General features: G+C 52.4%; 1 protein-coding gene across 2 annotated transcripts in view; it reads right to left on the bottom strand.

Moving 5' to 3' along the window:
- Positions 1–7327, bottom strand: part of GALNT13 (polypeptide N-acetylgalactosaminyltransferase 13) — a 66242-nt gene extending 58915 nt beyond the window's left edge. For both annotated transcript variants that reach the window (XM_017823815.1, XM_017823813.1), the window contains exon 1: positions 7226–7327. The gene's annotated coding sequence lies outside the window, so the exon portion shown is untranslated. The remainder of the gene's footprint in view (positions 1–7225) is intronic.
- Positions 7328–7534: the final 207 nt, after the last annotated feature.

The raw sequence follows: 7534 nt of genomic DNA, 5'->3' as shown, positions 1-7534 counted from the left end.
AACAATATTTAATTTTCCCAGGGGCTCGAAGCCACAACATCCATCACCACTCCATCCAGCCGCCTCCAAAGCTCTTAATTCACTTTCACGGCACCTCTGAGAGACAAAATAAACATTGATCCGACAAAAACCCCTCAATTCCTGAGCCAGAATTTTCCTACCAGCGCTGCCAGTCTCACTTTTTTAATGAAATCTTGGGTAACTCCAGGCTCTTTTCCAGACTGATGGGGTGTCACCCCAAAGCCTTCCCTTCTCCAGGCTGAACAATCCCAGTTCTCCCAGCAGAGCAGCTCCATCCCTCAGACCATCTCTGTGGCCTCCCCTGGACTCCAACAGGTCAAAGTCCTTCCCTTCCCAAATGGCCACTTTCTGTAAATCAGGATCAGCACATCCTTGAACAGCCCCTTAATCTCTTGCCACTCTTAGGACTCGACAGGAATTAAGTGTCCTAATCCCTGAGCCAGCCAGAAATAAACTGTTTGCAGAAATTCCTCACGGAAAATCAGGAGAACTGCCCAGTTTCTCACCCAGCTCTTCCTGATTCAGCACAGCAGCACAGTTGGAGCCCGAGTCCAGCTGCATCCTACGACTGTGATTACACCTTCCAAATTAATATCAAAACTATTTCATCTGATCTCCAAAAACCTGTGAGACTGAAACCTGTGCTGGCCATCTGTGCTCCCAGGGACACCAAACTCACTGATGGCATCTGGATGCCTGGATAAGGATCTTTGGATACCCAAATTATTAGTATGGGAGGATGGTTTCAAACCTAAATAGGCCAATTTTTTTGTGGAATGAAACCTAAACCAGAGCTGAACATCACTTTTCAAGCCAACGTTGCTCTTAATGCCACCTTAAAAGCTTAATGAAAGACTTCCAGGAGCTGAGCCTGATAAAAACATGGCTTAATGTAACACTTGTGATAGGCAAATGTGGGGAGGAATTCCACACCTCCTTCCTCTGCCAGATGTGGCCACATCTGCCTGCATCAGCTGCTACCAGCAAGCTGCTGTGCAGCATCAGCCAGCAGTTGCCTGGCAACCGAGGGGCTGCTCCTGTGGGGACCAGACTCCCAAAATCCCTCCCAGGCTGCTCCCCTGGGGACCAGGCTCCCAAAATCCCTTCCAGGCTGCCCAGTGGCTCCCCAGTTTCCCCCATCAGTCACCAGAGGCAGAGTGGAACTGGGGACCCCAGCCTGGCTTTTCCAGCTGCAGGGAGGTTTGGGAATTGCTCTCAGGGAGGGGAGGGGACTTGTTTTTCCTGCTGTTCCAGGCCACTCCAGCCTCTCCCAGAGCTGAGCCTGCAGGTCCCAACAGCCCCCTGAGACCAGCTGGATGTGCTGGGCAGTGCCAAGGGGGATCACAGGGCACCAGGAATCCTGCAGCATTCCAAAGCCTCTCAAAGGACAAGGACAAGGAGACCCAGTCACGCTTAAAAGTTTCACTCCAACCACCAGGATGGTGACAGCGGAAGAGAAGATGAAGACAACCCCAAAATACGCCCCGGTGACCCCTGTGCCAGCTTTCTCAGGGGACAAGAGACACAGCTGTGACCCAAAGCACAGCAGGGCTCTCCCTGCAGCTCAGCAGCACCTCATGGAAAGCAAATCAAAAACGTTCCTGGAAATCTGTTCTTATTTGTACCGCTGGTTTCCAAAACAGGTTTGGTGAAACATGACATTAAACATCATCTACACCTCCACGGAGACTTTCCCCAGGACCCCTGCACGGCACCAACCACAGAGAGGACAACTCCTGCTCCTCCTCTCGGCCTTTACATCCCTCCAGAAGTATCGAGGGGGAAAATTACGCAATGGGAGGGGGCAGAAAACTGCCTTGGCTGAGGTTTTGGGGGCACGTTTTCAGCGCTGTCCGCAGCCTTCGGCTCATCACAAAGAGGAGGGAACGGATTTTCCAGAGGAAATTTCCTGCCTTTTCATTATTTAACTGAGGCGTGCTGCGTTTTCCAAGGAATCTCCTATTTGTCACGCGGACCATTCTTTTAATGGATGTGACTTAACACCTCCTTCAGCGCTGGAATCCATCCCGCCTGACGCGTCCGTGGGGTACGAGCGCCTCATTCACAGCCTCGAGCGCTCCTTTCGCGCACCCTCCGAAGGATTTAGGAATAGGAACCTCGGGATGGCCGCAGCCACTGCTCTGGCACGGACCACGAGAGCCCTGTGGATGAGAATTCCAGCTCGTTTTGTGAGCCGGTTAATGGGACATTAAATTCCAGCTGATGCAGCGCTGGGTGTTAATGAGAACCCCCAGCTCGGGGAAGAGGCAGAACACCGGATTTTTAAAGAATAAATGCAACTGAGGAGGGAGAGCCTCCCCAAAACCCCCCAGCGAGGAGTGCTGGAGGCTTTCCGAGCTGAGCCTGGAGCTCATCTGCTCCGTCACAGCCGTTCCATCAGCCTGGGACACAGAGGGGTCGGGAGCTGAGCGCCCACCGCGGGACTTTGCTGGAAGAAATTCCCATCGGGAAAGAGAAGCGATCACAAATGTATTTTTTGCCACTCAGGGGAGGCAGAGCAGAGCTCAGCTCGCCTGAATTCCAAGATACCCAGCCTTCACCTCCGATAAATCAAAGGATGAGCGTGGCTGCTCCTCGTGGTTGTCCCTGTGATTCACCGCAGCTCCCCGACAACAACAACATCCAAGTGTCAGTCACAGAGAGATCTGGCCAGGAAGGTTTGCAGCTCTCTCTTTCTAAACACACCTCAATTTTTAAAGCAGGATGCAGCACTTAAAGCTGTATCCTGCCTACAGAAATCTTCTGACCAGCTGGGTCTAACCAAAGCTGACTAGACACCACACCTCCAAAAACCACATTTAATACCATGAGCAGCTTATTAATTCATGTACAGCTGTCAGAAGAACTTCCAGTGTTAGAACTGTCAAACTCCAAGATCGACATGGGAACTCTTTCAGTAAGGAAAAAAAAGAAGGAGAGAATAGAAATTAGGCACCTCTAGTCAGAGCCACCCAGTGTTTTGTGCTTTAAGAATTAGTTTCTCTCCCTCTCTCCTTTCCTGAAATAGGCTGCTTGACATTTGATAACAGACCTATTCTTCACTTCAAAATGCACTTCCGTGACTCAGAAATTAAAGTGGAAAAGACTAATTAATTCATCCCAGCCGAGTGCTCTGCGATGAAAGCCCCCCCTGTGCTTTGTGCTGCTTTGTTCAGGCGATGCCAAGCACCAGCTTCTCCCCCAAACAGAGCCCTCAAAGCACCACATCCCCCCCGAGGCAGACAGGAAGAGCTTTTGTGTTCAGAGCCACCTCCCTGTCACTTATCCTGCACAGGATGGCCAATTTGGGAAGAACTGCTCTGGGTTTACCCCTCCTTTAAGTCCTTGCCTTCAGGCACCAACCTTGTCCTAAAGCAGGTTGTTCTACCAATGTGTTGGCACAAAGCACCAAAAACCTGAAATCAACTAAAAATAAAGATTGAAAAAGCCCCACAAACCTTAAAAGAACGTTGTAGGCTCATGGAATGGTTTGGGTTGAAAGAGATATTAAGGTTTGTCCTGTTCCAGCCCCCCTGCCATGGGCAGGGACACCTTCCACTAGCCCAGGTTGCTTCAAGCCCTGCCCAACCTGGCCTTGGACACTCCCAGGGATCCAGGGGCAGCCACAGCTTCTCTGCAAGAACTCAAGTGTTGGCAATTCACTCTGACATCCCCAGGGGCTATAACATATCAGCAGCTCAAAGTCCTCCTCCCACCCCTTTTTCCAGGTTCTTCCCCCAAGGCACAGCCCACCTGACGAGGGACACAAGCACACTGGAGACCTTTGGTCACCAACCTCCCAGTTTTTTCCCTGTCAGCCAGACTTAGCATGTCCTCCAACCTCTCTCTGCTCCCCCTCCCCAGGTGAGGCAGGTATTTATCCCCCTCCAAGCTGCTGCAGGGCCTCCTCACAGCTAATTAGCAGCTGAACCTGACTGTAATTATCTGCTTTCAGATGGTGGGTGCTCTCCCACATACCCGGGAAATTAAAAGAAAGGAGTGTTGAGTGGCATTGACAGCCTGACAAGTCCCACCCAGGAGGAGTTTTCCAGCTCATCAGACAGGAAGAAAATGCTGGAGCAAGTCAGGCAGTGATCCAAGGACTGGGAAACACTACAGGGCAGTGGGCACGGCCCCAAGGCTGCCAGAGCTCCAGGAGGGTTTGGACAATGCTCTGAGGGACAGGGGGGGGATTGTTGGGGTGTCTGTGCAGGGCCAGGAGTTGGACTGGATGGTCCTTGTGGGGCCCTTCCAGCTCAGGACTGTGGGACAAGTAGCAGAGGAAGGACACAGCCAAGCAGCCTCCGTGTGCCAGAGGATTTCCCCACGGATCTGTGACAAAGGTGTGGCTTGGCAGGAACCACCAGCACGGACACCAAAGGGATGTGGGACCACTCCTTGTCAACATCACAACAAAAACTACCTGACCACTCCCATTGCATCAGTGCCACTGACAAATCAGGGAATCCTTGAGGTTGGAAAAGACCTTTAAGATCATGGAGTCCAACCATCAACCAGCACCGTGTTCACCACTGATCCCTGTCCCCAAGTGCCACATCCACGTGGCTTTGAAATCCCTCCAGGGATGGGGACTCCACCACCTCCCTGGGCAGCTGTGCCAAGGCTGGACAGCCCTATCCATGAAGGAATTTTCCCTAATACCCAACCTAAAACTTCCCTGATGCAACTTGAGGCCAATTCCTTTTGTCCCATCACTTGTTCCATGGGAGCAGAGACCCCCCCCCAGCTCCCCCCTCCTGTCAGGGGGTTGCAGAGCCAGAAGGTCCCCCCTGAGCCTCCTCTTCTCCAGGCTGAGCCCCCCCAGCTCCCTCAGCTGCTCCTCATCACACTTTGTGCTCCATGGAAAAAAATCATTATTCCCTCACTTCCTCCAGCCCAACAGAACAAATCTGGGAAAAAAACCCCAAGTTTCTGAGTACTAAAAGGACTGTCTGTACAATCACTAACTTATCACATCACACTCCCTCCAACTTAAAACTGGTCATCACAAAAGAAGTAGAATAGGCACAGTCAAATCCTTTTGTAGTTTCCACTCATCTCCAAGTTTTTGAAGGGCAGATTTGTTAGAAGTGACCAGCTCTCACTATGTTGGACTTAAAAAGAAAACAACAAAAAAAACCACCTTTAACATATTTTCCTGCTCTCATAAAAGTGATGTGCAGCCACCTGGAACTCAATTCTCCCCCGTTTTCAGGCAAAATATTCCCTTGGATTCACCTGCTGGTGTACAAAACCCCCTGGAACTGTGTCTCACATAGAAAAATATGCCAAGTTTTCCTAGTTTCTTATTTCCAGAGCAATTCTGCTTTTCTTCTCGGGCCTTAATTGTTGTGTCACCCAAAGGTGGGGTTTGGTCGTTCCTACCATATTTTGCCTCACCCCAAAACAAACCCACATTCCCACAGACAAACCAGTCCTAAGCTTTTGCCTATAAGGTTGATAAGGAAGGTTTTTACACTTTATTCTCCCCCAGGAATGGGGTTTTTGGGGTACAGATGGCGGGAACAGCTCTGTCACCTCCCCTTCCCGAAGAAGCAGAGCTGTTTCTGGGGTAGGTGGGAGGAGGGTGTGAAGAGCCACAAACCCCAGAGCCCGTGGGCTGATTTCCTGCCTCCAGTCCCTCTCCCGGGCAGGAAAAGCAGTTATTTACACTCAGATTTTCTTCAAGCTCATCCACAGTCCAACAGGAGGGTGGAATTCCACCCTGTTCCCTGAGCATCAGTGCCTGCTGCCAGCACAGACACCTCTGGGAACTCACAAACAGGGATCACTCGGGTGTGAACACAAAGGTAGGAGACACAGCAGATAAATTGTTTCTCAGAGCACTATTTCTGAGAACAAATCACTTCTAAACCTCCAAAACCCAACCCCAGTGGAATCCAAATCGATGCCGTGTTACAATCTGTTCAATTCCATCCAAACCCACTTTTTATACCAAAATACTAATAAAATCCAAAAGGTTTTGTAGTAACAGGCCTGGCTAAAAAAAAAAATCACCACGAGATAAAAGCACCACTTTTCAAGTTATGCCGAATTTTTTAGCCCTTCTCAGCATCACCTTTTTTGGTTTCACTGACAGTTTTACAGAACACCAAGACCACAGATGTGCAGGAGAGGAAAATCAAAACAGTCTTGAAAACCACGAGCTTTTAAGGCCTCCTCTCTCTCCTCAAAGTCCAGCAGCCAGCAAGCAGTTAAAATAATCTTTGCCTCCTGCTATCCTCTGCATCATCCCGAGCCTGCCTTAATCTCCCATTAATCTTTCCTCCTGCTATTTCCAGCGCCCAAAGAATTATTCAGCCCGTTATTTTGCAACAAAGAAGAAACAGCAGCGGCTCTAACAGTTCTTTTCTCTTTGCTGTTTCAGATTGATGAAATTTCATAGCAAACGCTGTAAAATAAACTTTATTTGCCCTTAGCTCGGAAGAAGCGTTTACCCGATCCTGGGGAAAACAGTTGGGAAATCCCAACTTCAGAATTTTTTAGGAAAAACCCCAGCTTCGAGCAGCTGTGCCAAATCCCATTTACACCGGTTTATATCCACGCAGGAGGAATATCAGCGGGCAGTGAAATCCTCCCGGTGTTCCGAGCCGGCAGCGGGTGCTTCCTGCTCTGTCCGAGCGCTGGGAAAAACGGGAACGAGCCGGGCTGAGCGGCTTCCAGGGAAACCTACGGCTGGAACTGGCAGCCCAAAGCGCTATTCCAGGGAAACCTACGGCTGAAACCGTCAGCAAAAAACGCTATTCCAGGGAAACCTATGGCAGCCCAAAACATTATTCCAGGGAAACCTACGGTTGAAATCCACAGCCCAAAACGTTGCTCCGTCCCTACCACACGCAGCCTCTCCGTGGCTTTCCAGGGATATTTCGATCCTTCCCGGCAGCCTCGCGCAGCGGAGACGGTGTCTGTTCCTCGGGGAGATCCCGGGCAAATCCCCGCGCGCCAGGGCTGGGATTCAATCCCGGCTTGTCACACATCGCGCTCCGGGTCAGGCTTATCCCCGATTAACAAACCCCGCGGGGAGCGGCAGGAAAGGCAGCGGGATCAGGGCGGGGGGAGCGCCAAGAACATCGCTCCTCCAGCCGCTCCCGGCGGCTCCCCGGCCCCGGCGGTCCCTCCAGCCCCCCTGGAAGCGGGAAAGGAGCCGGGTCCCGTCTCGTCCCGCACCCCCCGCCCCGCTTACCTGCGGCGGAGCCCCGAGCTCGGCTCCCTGTGCCCGGGGCTCGGCTCTGTCCCCCTGCCCGGGGCTCTGTCCCCCTGCCCGGGGCTCTGTCCCCCTGCCCGGGGCTCAGCGCGGAGCCGCCGCCCGCCTCCCCCGCATGGCCGGGAATGTGCGGGGGGAGCGCGGCGGGAGCGCGGCCCCGGGGCCGCCGGGATCGGGATCAGGATGAGGATGGGGATCGATACCGCCTCGGCCCGCGATGGCTGCGGATCCCGCGGGGTGCGGCCCGGCCCGGCGGACAGGGAGGCGGCGGGACCGGGAGGATGGAGG

The sequence above is a fragment of the Lepidothrix coronata genome, unplaced genomic scaffold (assembly GCF_001604755.1).
Source record: "Lepidothrix coronata isolate B3197 unplaced genomic scaffold, Lepidothrix_coronata-1.0 Scaffold105, whole genome shotgun sequence".
NCBI lineage: Eukaryota > Metazoa > Chordata > Aves > Passeriformes > Pipridae > Lepidothrix > Lepidothrix coronata.
The sequence above is the reverse complement of the archived record's forward strand: the minus strand, read 5'-3'. Positions and strand labels throughout refer to the sequence as shown.